Source organism: Mus caroli, unplaced genomic scaffold (genome assembly GCF_978045245.1).
Source record: "Mus caroli unplaced genomic scaffold, Mus_caroli_1 scaffold_20, whole genome shotgun sequence".
Classification (NCBI taxonomy): domain Eukaryota; kingdom Metazoa; phylum Chordata; class Mammalia; order Rodentia; family Muridae; genus Mus; species Mus caroli.
This window is the reverse complement of record NW_028227275.1, coordinates 22,885,001-22,899,060: the sequence shown is the minus strand read 5'-3', so window position 1 is coordinate 22,899,060 and position 14,060 is coordinate 22,885,001.

Sequence of the window (14,060 nt, the reverse complement as noted above, 5' to 3'; positions counted from 1 at the left end):
AAGGGGTTGAGCCCCAATGGGTCAGGCTAACAGCTCACAATCAAGTTCCATGTCACCAAGAACCAGGCTGTTTATCCAGCTTTCTAAGAAAGACATTGGCAGCGAACACCAACAGCCAAGTGTTCTGAAGGCCCTCCCTCTGTTACTTTTCTACTGTTCATTCTCTCTGCCCCAGTTTTGTAAAGAAAGGAACTTTGCCACCATCCTTTTGTTTTCGTTTCTACTTCCTTCAACCTTTTCCTTATCAGCCCATTGAAACACTTACTCGATTTTGTGAAATGATTATAGACTCAAAGGCATTGCTAGGGCTGACAAGCTGGCTCAGTTGGTTAAAGCACAAGCCTGGTGACCTCAGTGCAATCCCCGGAATGCAGAGCAGAAGGAGAGAACTGACTTCCAAAAGTTCTTCTCACTTTCATAAGTGTACTATGGCATGCTCACATCTCTCTCTCTCTCTCTCTCTCTCTCTCTCTCTCTCTCTCTCTCTCACACACACACACACACACAGAGGATAAATTACATTTCAATAATATATATATATATACATATATATATATATTATTGAAATGTAATAAAGTAAAACTAATTAAGGTCTCTACATTTCAACTTTATCCTTTTCTATTTTCATGGTTTTATTTAAACCCACACACCTATGGACACTTAATCTTTGATAAGGAAGCAAAAACTATATGATGGAATAGGAAGAGCATCTTCAACAAATGGTGCTGGACTAACTGGATATCTTCTTGTAGAAGAATGAAAATGGATCTATACTTATCACACCACACAAACTCAAGTCCAAGTGGATCAAGGACATTAACATAATACCAGACACACTAAATCTCATAGAAGAGAGAGTGGGAAATACCCTTGAATGCATTGGTACAGGAGACAAGTTCCTGAACAGAACACTAATAGCACAGCCTCTAAGACCAACAGTTGATAAATGGGTACCTCATGAAACTGCTTCTGTAAGACAAAGGATACTGTCAATTGGCAGCTCACAGTTTGGGAAAAGATCTTCACCAACACTACATCTGACAGAGGGCTAATAACCATAATTTACAACAAACTCAAGACATTATACACGAAGAACCCAAATAACCCAATTAAAAAATGGGGTACAGAACTAAGCAGAGAACTTTCAACAGAGGAATCTTGAATGGCCAAGAAGCACTTAAAGAACTGTTCAAAGTCCTTGTCATCAGAGAAATGCAAATCAAAACAACTCTGAGGTTCCGTCTCACACCCATCAGAATGGCTGAGATCAAAAATTCAGGAGATAGCACATGCTGGCGAGGATGTGAGCAAGGGAAACACTTCTTCATTGCTGCTGGGAGTGCAAACTTGTGCAACCACTTTTCAAATCAATTTGGCGTTTTCTTAGAAAACTGGGAAGAGTTCTACCTCAAGACCCTTCTATACCATAACTCCTGAGCATATACCCAAAAGATGCTCCAACATCCCACAAAGACATTTGCTCAATTATGTTCATAACAGTTTTATTCGCACTAGCTAGAAACTGGAAACAACCTAGATGTTTCTCAATTGAAGAATGGGTAAAGAAGATATGGTACATCTATACAATGGAATACTAGTCAGCTATTAAAAACCAAGACATCATGAATTTTGCAGGCAAGATGGATGAGACTTGAGAATATCATTCTGAGTAAGGTAACCCAGTCCCAAAAGGATATGCATGGTATGTACTCATTGATAAGTGGATATTAGCCATAAACTACAGGTACCATGTTACAGACTCCACAGACCCCAAAAAAGCTAAACAAGAAGGAAGACCTAAGCAAGGAAGCTCGAACCTCACTTAGAAGAGGGAGTAAAATAGTCATAAGAGACAGATAGAAGGAGGGAACTGGTTGGGAGAGGGAGTGGGAAGAGGAACGGGGATTCAGGATCAGGTGTGGGGAAGGACAGGAGAGATGACCAGATAGACGGCCATAAAAATGAATTGAATTCTGCAACTGATGGGGTGAGGAGGTGGGGGGGGCATCTCCAGGATGAGACAGAGACCTGGGATAAGGGAGGCTTCCAAGAATCAATGGGGATGATCTTAGCTGTGATTCACTATACTGGGGATATGAAATCTGAAGAGGCTACCTCCTATAGCCAGGCAGGAACCCCAATGGAGCAATAGAGACATCAACCCACCCACAAAACTTTCAACCCCAAATTTATTTTGTCTATAAGAAAGGAAGGCATGGGGGTTAGAGCAGAAACTGAGGGAATGTCCAACCAATAACTGGCCCAGCTTGAGACCCATCCCATGGGCATCAATCACTATTCATGAAACTCTTATTATGCTTGCAGACAGGAGTATGTTGTCCTCTGAGAGGCACCACCCAGCAGCTGACTCAGACAGATGCAGACACCCACAGCCAAACAGTGGATGGAGCTTGGGAACTTTCATGGAAGAATAGGAGGAAGGATTGTGATCCTCAATGGGGATGGGAACTCCACAAGAAGACCAAAGAGTCAACTCACCTGGACCCTTGGGGCTCTCAGAGAGTGAACCATCAATCAAAGAACTTACATGAGATAGACCTAGGCCTCTCCACACAGATGTACAGCTTGGTTTTCATGTGGGTGCTGAGCAACTGGAATGGGGGCTATCCCAAAAGCTGTTGCTCATATATGGAATGTGGGATATGTTCTTCTAGCTGGGCTGCCTTGTCTGTCCTCATTGGGAGAGGAAGTGCCTAGCCTTGCAGAGACTTGAAGTGCCAGGGTCGGGGGTGGGAGTGGGGGGAGGATATCCAGAGACCCCCACCTGCTCAGAGGAGAAGGGGATAGGGGGTGGAGTATGGGGGATAGGAGAAGGATTGTAGGAGGGAGTGACTTGGAGGGGCAATGAGCGGGATATAAAGGGAATAAGTAGAAAAAGAAATTTTAAAAACCAAACAGGGGCTGGTGAGATGGCTCAGTGGGTAAGAGCACCCGACTGCTCTTCCGAAGGTCCAGAGTTCAAATCCCAGCAACCACATGGTGGCTCACAACCATCCGCAACGAGATCTGGCGCCCTCTTCTGGAGTGTCTGAAGACAGCTACAGTGTACTTACATATAATAAATAAATAAATTAAAAAAAAAAAAAAAAACCAAACAGGTTTTTCTGAATCTAGAGCTAGGCTGGTGGCCAGCCAGGCCTAGTGATCTTCTTGCCTTTACCCCCAACGCCCCTAACATCCATCTGTGCTTGGCTTTTTATGTGGGTGCTGGGGATACAAACCCAGATCCTCAGGCTTGTGAAATAAGCACCCCTTTGAGCCATCTTGATACCCAGTTGTTACTTTAGATGGGGGGCCAGATACACTGTGTCCAGGCTGGTCTGGAACTCATCATCTCACCTAGGGAGGCCTCAGACTTAGAGCAAACCCTCCTGTCTCAGCCTCCTGAGATTACAGAGAAGTCTTCAGGCCTCCATTCCTCATCCTGTCCCTCGACAAAGGCAATGTGAGTAGTTTTCATTCATGCATCACAATCTTGTACTTAAAGAAAACTTGAAAGAGAGTTTCCTACATTTTTTAGCAACAGCATCCTCATTAGACTGTATAGTTTCCCCGGAGAGCAAGCCCATGGGTTTTCTGTCTTTTTGTATACATAGCTGGGTTCAAAAAGTTCCATTATCTTACTGGCACAACTGGAAGGACTTTAAACTGCTCACTGCCACAAAAAAGTCATTATTCAGGGAAAAATTATTGCAAGCATACGCGATCCAGCAGCTGCCAAGGGGGAAACTGCAAGGGATACCGAATGGATGTCAACATAACATAAAACCAGAGCTGCGTTTAACCGGTAGAAGAGAAAACATACTAGCATTACACCCGTACCCCCTCATTCTCAGGATAACCTCATCACTCTTGGAGACCCTCCATTAGAAATACCAACTCATTAAAGAAATCCGAGAAGGGTGTTTCCCCGGTTCCCTTTCTCCCTCCCAGTTTTGGCTCTTGATTTTTTTTATTCCACTCAAACCCACCTTTCTCTGAGGCGTGTTAACAATATGTTTGAAATCAGGCTAGGATGAGGTTAGACTGCGATTAAAGTGTCTGTTGTGTGGGTGTCATAGCTGGCCATTGAAAGTCCCGGTGCCGGTGACTCACAGCTGCTCAGTTATTTCATACCCAGGCAACTTGTGAGCCAGTTGTTTAAACTGTTGATATTTAAAGCGAGCCTCAGTGGGAGTGTTTACTGTAGACATCCAAAGGACTGCAAATCGGAACTCTTCCTCATCCCTCATCCAACCTAGCAGAATCACACGCGCGCTGCCTGCGACAGGAAGAGCAAGGGAGGGGCATTGCTGCTCAGCACACACATGCTGAAAACCACAAACCAAGCTTTCTCTGAACTGGCAGGGACCAAAGACAGTGCCAGCTTCTCTGGTGACTCTGGATTTTGATGTGTACATAAAGTTTTACCAATGCTGGCACCATAGGCCTGCACATAAGACCATCTCCACAGCATCTGCCAGTCTGTAATCTAGGCTTACATGGTCCAATGTTGGTGGAGACAGTTTTGGGACTGAATGTTATGGAAGGCTGCACCAGATTGAATGCCTCTTAGACTGGGATGGGAATGTGTAAACAGTGTTGGCTATGCCTTTTTCCTTTTGAATTGGTCTTGGTTGATCTCGTTGGAAAAAAAACAAAACAAAACCCCAAAACCAAGCGCTTGATTTTCTTTTAGTTAACTACTACTTTTAAAGGAAAGAAGCGATCCAGCAATGTCAGATAAATTCGGTCATGCTCATCATTGGACAACAGCCTCTTCCAAGCTTAAAACAGATCCAATGGATGTTGTCCTAGTTCTTACTGCCTCAACCCACTTTCCCAGTTGTTTATTTGTGTTGATACCGGGTCTCACTACACCACCCTGGCCGCCTTGGAACTCTGTGTAGACCAGGCTAGCCTTGAACTCACTTACCTGCTTTTGACTCCTTGGTGTTCCTTTCTTTTTAAATTGGTGATTTTTCCCCCCCAAAGTGAATGCATTTCTTGATAAACTAAATATCCAGTTGTACTTGTTTCAGAATACCTTTAATTAGTTTCTGCACTGCATTGGTGTGTACACTTTAGGTTTTTTGTTTTTGTTTTTTTGAACCTCTCATGTAGCCCAGGCTGGCCTCAAACTTGTTACACTGTTAAAGATGACCTTGAATTCCTGGTCCCTGAGTGCTAGGTTTACAGGCATGTCACCACCACACCCAGCTTCTATGGTCCTGAGACCTGACCTCACGGCATACTAGGTAAGCACTCTAATAGCCGAGCCACATCGCTGACCAGCCTGGTCACGTCCCTCACAGGACTCCTTCCAAGTATTAGCAGAGACAGATCTGGCAATGCTTTTCTAACACTATGTTTTGTTTTTACCAAAGGGGCTCAAATGTAGGGAGTTTGATGATCAGAGTTTTTCTGGCATCAGGGGGGTGGAGGCTGGGCTGCAGGTCTTGCCTGATTGTGTGTGTGTCGGGCGGGGGCTTCTGTAGCATTGGGAGGGTTGGGCTGTTCAGCCAGGGAGGAACCACTTGACTTTAAAAGTCTCTCTTTTTTTGTTTTTTGTTTTTGTTTGTTTGTTTGTTTGTTTTTGTTTTTTTTGTTTTTTGTTTTTTGGTTTTTTTTGAGACAGGGGTTCTCTGTGTAGCCCTGGCTGTCCAGGAACTCACTCTGTAGACCAGGCTGGCCTCGAATTCAGAAATCCACCTGCCTCTGCCTCTGGAGTGTTGGGACTAAAGGTGTGTGCCACCACGCCCAGCTCAGTCTCATTTGAAAATAGAGACAATTTCTCTGTGGTTCTGTGACTCAGAGACATGTATTCTTTTTTCTCACAGTTCATTTTTCCTGAGATGGAGGGTATTCAAGTCCAGCATGGATACTCCAGGATGAGACACACTGCTCCTAGAAAAACTGAAAAGGAGAAGGCTAAGTTTGGTGGCAGAGCCCGGAAATCCCAGCATCAGGGAGGAAAGGGCAGTAGAGTGGCAAGGTTGAAGTCAATTTGGGCTACAACGTCTGAAAGCCAAAGGTAACCTAGGTTTCTGTTCCTGGGGCATCGCAGCATAGGGGACATGTGCACTGGTGTCACTACTCATGGGTTTGCATTTCTTCCTAACAAACATCAGCTTACATTTCCCCTAACAAGAGTCTCTCTGGAGGCCTGATTCATTCTCCATATTGTAGTCCAGGAAAAGGGGAAATCATATGAGCAGGCTAATGTTGTTGAACATTAAATAAGATTATGCTCATAAAATGCTTACCGTGGTGCCTTTGTACCCAGGAAGCACGCAGGAAATGTCGTCGTCATCATCATCATCATCACCATTATCGTCACCATTATCATCATCATCATCATCATTCTTTATAATACAGTAGCTGACAATAACTTTCCAGTGTTACATTTCATTCACAATCTCTGTGTAAGGAAGGCAGTAACATCTTAGCTGCTGATTCTTCCTCTGAACTTCTTCCTCTCTCTAACAGGCCTAAGTCTGTGCTCTGGTGAGTCTAATTAGCAGTTCTTGATCTTAGCCTCACCTCAGAGATCACCACAGCTCACAATATGCTCCATCAGCAATACACATGGAGAGGGGGTGGGGTGGGGATCCAGGCAACAGCTCAAAATACCCATATCAGTAATACAGGCATGAAGGGGGGTGGGGTGGGGGGATTGGGAGGATTTTGGGTAGAGGAGTGGGGGTGGGTATCTGGGCAACAGGATTTTTTTTCTAATGGTAAATCTCAAACAAACAATAGAATACCAGGCACACCTATAATTAAAGTTAGACTCGTGTGCACCAGCTCCCTAAATTGGCAGATCTGGAGTGGATGCCCCGAGGTCTGTATTTCCGTCCTGTTCCCGTGGTTTTGGTGTGGTATGAAATACGAGAATTGCCAGTGTGTGGTGACCAGGCTGCCAGAAGAGCAGGGAACTACTCTTGATTCTGCTGCTTGGTTTTGTTCTTCCTGCTCAGTGGGATAGGTGATTGATTGGATAGCTCTCAGAGCTGGCTCACATCCCTCTGGCTCTAAGACTGGGAAGTCAGAGTCATTCTGTCAGTTCTGTTACTTTGTCTACTGAAAGCAGCAGCAGTCTGTTCACCTCTTCTGGGAAGTTCACCTCCTCTCGTGATTCCGGAGAATTTTCTCGCAAACATGGGTCCCCGGCGCCACTGTTACTACTTCTGGTTGCATGCCATCCCAAAACAGGTCAGCCGGAACCATTCTACAGGGGTTTTGAACTTGAAGAGAGAGCTGAAGACTGACCCTTCTGTAGCGACAGAGCAGAAGCTATCTCAGGAGGTTGGCCACATTCTATTTCCTTTGCCACAGAATAGGGAGCTAGGGTGATGCTTATTTGCACGTGCAAATAAAGTAAAGATGGGAGGTGGTGGGGCAGTTGGATCTCTTGTTCTAAGGACCTGTGGCATCAGTCAATTCTCAGCTTTCGAGTATTTGAACTCAAAACAAATAGAAAACAAAAGCACAACAGCACCAAGGAACAGAGGCTCCCAGTTAACACAGCCTATCCCTGAAAAACGACGCTCTATACTTTTACAGACATCCTCACCTGCACTTCTCTTACTGCCTCTTAAGCCTATTACCTGACCTGATTTTAAAAGTGAGAGTCAGGATTTGCTCAGTGGTTAAGACCGTGCACTGTTCTTGTGGGGGACCGGGATTCAGTTCCCAGCACCCACATCAAGTAGCTTCACAACTGCTTCAATCTCCAAGAGATCTGCTGCCCTCTTGTGGCATCTGTAGAGACCTTCATGCACATGTATAGCTCACCGTCATCACTACACACACATACACACATTCACACACACAGTGTTTCTTAATTTAAAATGAGATGCAATTCAGATGCCATAGAATTCTGTATTTTAAGCTATATACAATTCAGTGCTTTTTAGTATATTCATAAAGTGTACAGCCATAATAATTACATAGTTGTCGAACATTTTATTACTCCAAAAAGAAACATCACACCTGCTGTATTATTATTATTATTATTATTATTATTATTATTATTATTATTATTATTTTGCTAGTTACAGTGACAAAATATCCTGATAAAAGCATATAGAAGAGAAAAAAGTCTATCTGCTTCACAACTCCACGTTACAGTCCATCATCGTGCAGCAGTTAAAGCAGCAGGAACTTGAAGCAACCGGTCACAGCACATTCTTAGTCAATCACAGAGAGCAATAGATTGATGCTTGCATGCTGGTGTTCATCTATCCCTCTCCATTCGATACAGTCCAGGATCTCCTTGCTCAGGGCACAGCCACCCTGCAATTAAGATGGTTCTTCCTATGTCAATAAACAAGCCCTCCCAGACATTCTCAGAGGCTAGCCTTAAGCTAGACAACTCTCACAGGTGAGTCTGGACGCTTCCCTCCTAGGTACCAAATGGACAATTAATGCTCATTGTCACAACATTCGTAGACAGCGATTTCCTCCCACATCCCAACCCATTCCCATCCTTACCAACTTCCACCCTTAACATGGGTGGTTCATCCTCCATTCACAGGGAGGGAAACAGAGAGTGAGAAAGTCTAGTCGCTTTCTTACAAGGGTAGAGCTGAGCTGAGAACATGCTAATTCATCTCTCTTCCCTTTGGGGGGCATATTTGTGCCCAGTTTAATTCCTCAATTATTCTATTTGCTTGCTACTGGAGACCCTTGCATAGTGTTGTCTCTCTTTGAAAATAGTATTGCTTATTCTGGAAGACACGGGCTGCTGTGATTTGGATAACTTTTTTCTGTAATTGAAACATACTTGACCTCCTTAGGAGAGAGATTGGCTACTGAAGGCAAACTGAAGGTCACTGAAATGAAAAGTGACTTTCTTATAAACCTAGGGATGAGAACAGGCAGAATGGCAGAGCCACAGGTCTCATGGCAGAATGTCTACTTAAGGTTATTAAGATGAATATCCCTTATGCTAAATTAAGACAGAGTTCAATGGGAATGGCCTAAGAAGGACAGAGAAGATGGGAACATTCTAGTTTGAGTCATTTGGAGTTCAAACTAACTTAGAGGTTCTCCTTTGGGCGGATATTATGTTACTAAGACTGATTGCCCACTGATTGCTTTAATCTCATTACAGAAGGCAGTAAGTTGCAATCTGATTTCTAGATGATGAAAGACAGCAGAGTGTTTTTGGAGACACCAATTTGTTCGCCTGCAGTTCTTTTCCGTGTTTAGCTTCGTGGGAAACAGCTATCCAATCTCTACTGCAAGGGCAAGAATGCATCAAGGGCTACACATTTATATATTTGGGGTACACACCCATATGCCCCTTGTGTGGCCCCTTTTCCATGGCACAGAGTCTAATTTTGTTCCCACAGATAATACCAGGCCTGCATACCCCAGGCTTCAGAGCCCCTCGGGGCAAAAGGCTAAAGAACAGCAAGTCCTGGGAACAATTGGGGAGCCTGTTCAGTTTTGGCTGCCTGTGTCACTGCCTTGCCAGGCTGACTGAAGCGCTCGGGGAACACCCAGTCTTTGCCAGGACTTGAGCATAACAGTAGAAAACAAAAAGGAAATACCCCAAATTTCCCAGAAACTGAGAATTGGAGCCTCTATTCTCTCCCCACACTTGAACAAGAAGATCCCCTGTTCTAAAACACCAAGACTCTTTCCCACCCTAGTGGGGACATGCTGGCTCAATGGTTTATCTAATGACCAATGTTAAAATGTTGTCATATGTTCATTTCCCAAACCATGGAGGTCTCCAGATCTGTCTTTCATGGCATTGCTCTGTTGGCACGTTTGAACCCTGCTATCCTCAAGGGTCACTCCCTTGACACTGTCCTGTGTATCCAACTCACGTGTCCTAATTGTAAGGCACTCCTAAGCTCCTCACTGCCATTCACTTTGCACCTTTCTGTTATAATGGCTTCTGGACTCATTGACATGTTTAATCTGAATTCCTTAAGTGGTTTCTAAGGATCTGACCACACAGACACACAGACACAGACACAGACACAGACACAGACACAGACACAGACACAGACACAGACACACACACACACACACACACGTGTACGTATATCTTTATACCCCTGGAACTTGTTGTCATTCTTGTCCTGGGCATTTTATCCATTTAAAAATAACTGTTGGGTCATTGAAATACAGCAGGCAATGTGAGATGCTGCAGCGAATAATATAATTGCTCTTATAATCAGGCTAAAACTGTAAGGCTTGGTAACTTCAGAAGTCTTAGGTCACTTGCATCACATTTTGTTGTTTAAAGGCAGTGTGCAGGGGCTGGACAGGTGGCTCAGTGGTTAAGAGCACTGGCTGCTCTTCCAGAGGACCCATGTTTGAGTCCTAGGACCCACAGGATGGCTCACAACTGTCTGTAACTAATTCCAGGGGAGCCAATACCCATTTCTAGCCTCTATGGGCTCCAGGCACACAAGTGGTGTACACACGTACACAAACACAAAACACCCATACACACAAACTAATTTTAAAGCAAAAAAAAAAAAAAAAAAAAAAGCTGTGACCCGGGGCTAGAGACATGGCTCTGTGGCTAAAAGCACTTGCTGCTCATCTGAAGGACCTGAGTTCAGTTCTCAGCACCCATGTTCCATGGCTTGCAGCCAGCTCTAACTCCAGTCCCGGGGAGACAATGTCATCTGCTTGTCTTTGAGGGACTTCAATGGACACCCTCATGCATGCTCACTTACACACACACACACACACACATACACACACACACACACACACACACACACACATGCACGTAAAGCACACAAAAGTGCCTAATGAAGAGGAGCTGTGGGTTTCACTGTTTGTTTCTTGTGCAAATTATGTCTTATAAGGTAGTAGTGGAAAGCCAGCATCAAGAGCATATAAAACGTTCAGGATCCAGCCACACTGGTACGTTCTTTCCAGCTTTCTTTTTCATCTTAGGCTATCTCCCTGGCTTCAGACTCTATTTTTTTTCATGCTTATTTATTTGATATTTAGAATCATTGCTACCAGCAGTGTACCCTGAAGCAAGCTGCCTTTCCACAAGTTTATATGGAAATAAATGTAGCTTTCTTGAGTTTTTTCTCTATTGCATATATTTGGGCAGCTTCAAATGACTAATGGGAAGATTCAGTGAATTAAATGTTTATATAAAAGATCTTAGTCTTATTAATGTATCTCCATGCTTTTTAATATTCAAATTGTAATCATATAGTTTCATATTTAATATTTCATTAAATGTTAATCACAATTCTTAAAAATGTTTATCATTACTGCAAGCTTAAATTTGCATTTGTGTGCACGCACATGCACACATGTGCACACAGTGCTGTGCATGATGTGTCTGTGTAGAAGAACAGATGCTACAGTGCATATGTAGAGGTCAGAGGACAGATGTGTGGAGTCAGTTCTCTACCTTCATCTTTATGGAGGTTGTGGGGATTGAACTTGTGACAAGCATCTTTCCTGCTGAGCCACCTCAGCAGCCCAGTTTCTGCTTTTCATTTTACAGAACCTTAAAGTCCGTGTTTAGCACTTGTGTAGCACACCATTTAGTAAAAATGTGTAATTTCTTAAACCTAACCCACCAAACATTTATAGTGTTTTCATTTCTAATCTCCAGGCACATTTTTGTTATTATTATTATTGTTATTATTATATTATCATCATTTTTCTTTTGTCAGCCTAATTCCTTGAAAAGAATTATGGGAGAAGCAACCGTTTCTACAGCATGAAAGAACTCCTATATGATGCTACATTTTGGTCCCAGGTCTGAGCCTGTGGTTGGGCCACTAGCAATTTGTGCGGATCAGCCTCCCCACCACCTTGGCAGCACTTGATGTTATTTCAAAAAACAAACCACAGTGAGGTGGGAAGAACTGGTTTAATAGACACAAAATGATGTTTGCTTTTCCTCAACTGTTTACTTTTCTACCGTTGTTTTTCCTCCAACTTTTTATTTGGAAGGTTTTAGGTTTGCAGAGAGGTTGGGGAAAAAAGTACCAAGCATATCTTCCTCAGCTGGAGTCACCTGTTTTTAATATTTCCCACATTTGCTCTGTTTTCCATTCTCAACACACACACACACACACACCCTACATATATACCCACATATGAACACACACACACACACATATATACATATCCACATCCGGGCACACAATTTTTCTTGTTCAGTCAGTTGAACCGTGATGACATTATGATACTATATCCCTAGCCTATCCATCATGTGTGTTCACATAAGCCAAATAAGAGCCATGTATTTCATACCCAAGAATTTCCAGCACTGGAGATGGCAGTATACACCTATAATCCCAGCACTTGGGAGGCTGAGACAGGAGAATTGTGAGGTCACCACCAGCCTAGGGTACATAGTAAGACTGGCTGGTTTTATGTTAACTTTACACAAGCTAGAGTCATCACAGAGAAAGGAGCCTCAGGTAAGGAAATGTCTCCATGAGATCCATTTGTGAGATATTTCTCAATTAGTGATCAATAGGCGAGGGCTGAGCCCACTGTGGTGGTGCTATCCCTGGGCTGATGGTCCTTGGTTCTATAGGAAAGCAAGCTGAGCAAGCCATGAGGAGCAAGCCAGTAAGCACCACCTCTCCATGGCCTCTGCATCAGCTCTTGCCTCCAGGATCATGTCCTGTTTGAGTTCCTGTCTTGACTTCCTTCAATAATAAACAACAATATGGAGGTATAAGCGGAATGAACACTATTCCCCAATTTGCTTTTTGTTAATGGTGTTCACAGCAATAGAAACCCTAACTAAGATAGAGACACTGTATCAAAAGTAAAAAAAAAGATGAGACTTGGTGGTTTAGAGTACTACTGCTCTTTCAAAGGAGCCAGGTTCAGTACCCAGACCCCCATATGCAGGCCACAACCATCCATAACTTCTCTTCCAAGGGATATAATAACACTCTCTTTTGGTCTCCACAGGCACTGGTCATGCAAGTGGTACATGACACACATACGAGCAAAACACCCAAATACACACAATTTTAAAATAATAAGAGTTATCTTTGAACAAGCAAACAAAAAGAAAAAATAAAGGAGAAAAAGGGAAAGAAGTAAGAAGGTCTCAAGTGGCTCTACCTCAGATAGAAAAGCCAGCAAAGACATCCAGCGGTGGGGACACCACCTGGAGGGACAGGTTGGCTGAAGAACAAAGTGCTGAGGCTGAAGTCCCAGCTGAGGACAGCCAGATGAGTGAAGCCAGTTGGTATCATGAGGAGCAAGGAACAGCTCCAAAGTTAAAAAGAAATGATAAAATGTTATTAACTTGGTGTGTATGTGTGTGTGTGTGTGTGGTTGTTAAGTTGCAATAAACAGTTAATACAAATGTTACAGCTCTGGGAAGAGGCAATCCCAATTTGTTTCAGATGTATTTAATCTTTTCAAATTCAGGTTAAGTTATATATACATATATATATGTATATATAATACACACACACATTTTTTAAAAGGCAAAATTTTAAGGCTTACAGCAATGGTTTTTTATTAGTAGTATACCTTCTAATCTAGTTGGTTAAGAATTCAGAGAAGAGCCAAGCAGTGGTGGCACACGTCTTTAATCCCAGCACTTGGGAGGCAGAGGCAGGCAGATCTCTATGAGTTTGAGGCCAGCATGGTCTACAGAGCAAGTTCCAGGACAGCCAAGACTACACACACACACAAACACACACACACACACACACACACACACACACACACACACACACACACACCATCTCGAAAACCAAAAAGACAAAAACAAAACAAAACAAAACCACCACAACAACCAAATGAATTCAGAAAAGATAACTTGGTCTTGGAGCAGGGCCACTTCATGGTGGTTCTCAGGTGGCACTTGGGGGCACTGAGGTAATTGGAAGGATCTTCTCTTAAACTCCCAGCCTGTAGTGCGGCATGACGTCACTTCCAGTGGATTCTGTTTGGAGCAGTCACAGAATGTGTGCATGTTCAGGGTCACGAACATGGCTCTCTTCCACCTTTTACGTTTGCTTTAAAGATTTATGTCTATTTTATGTGTGTGAACCCTTTGCCTGCATACATGTGTGTAC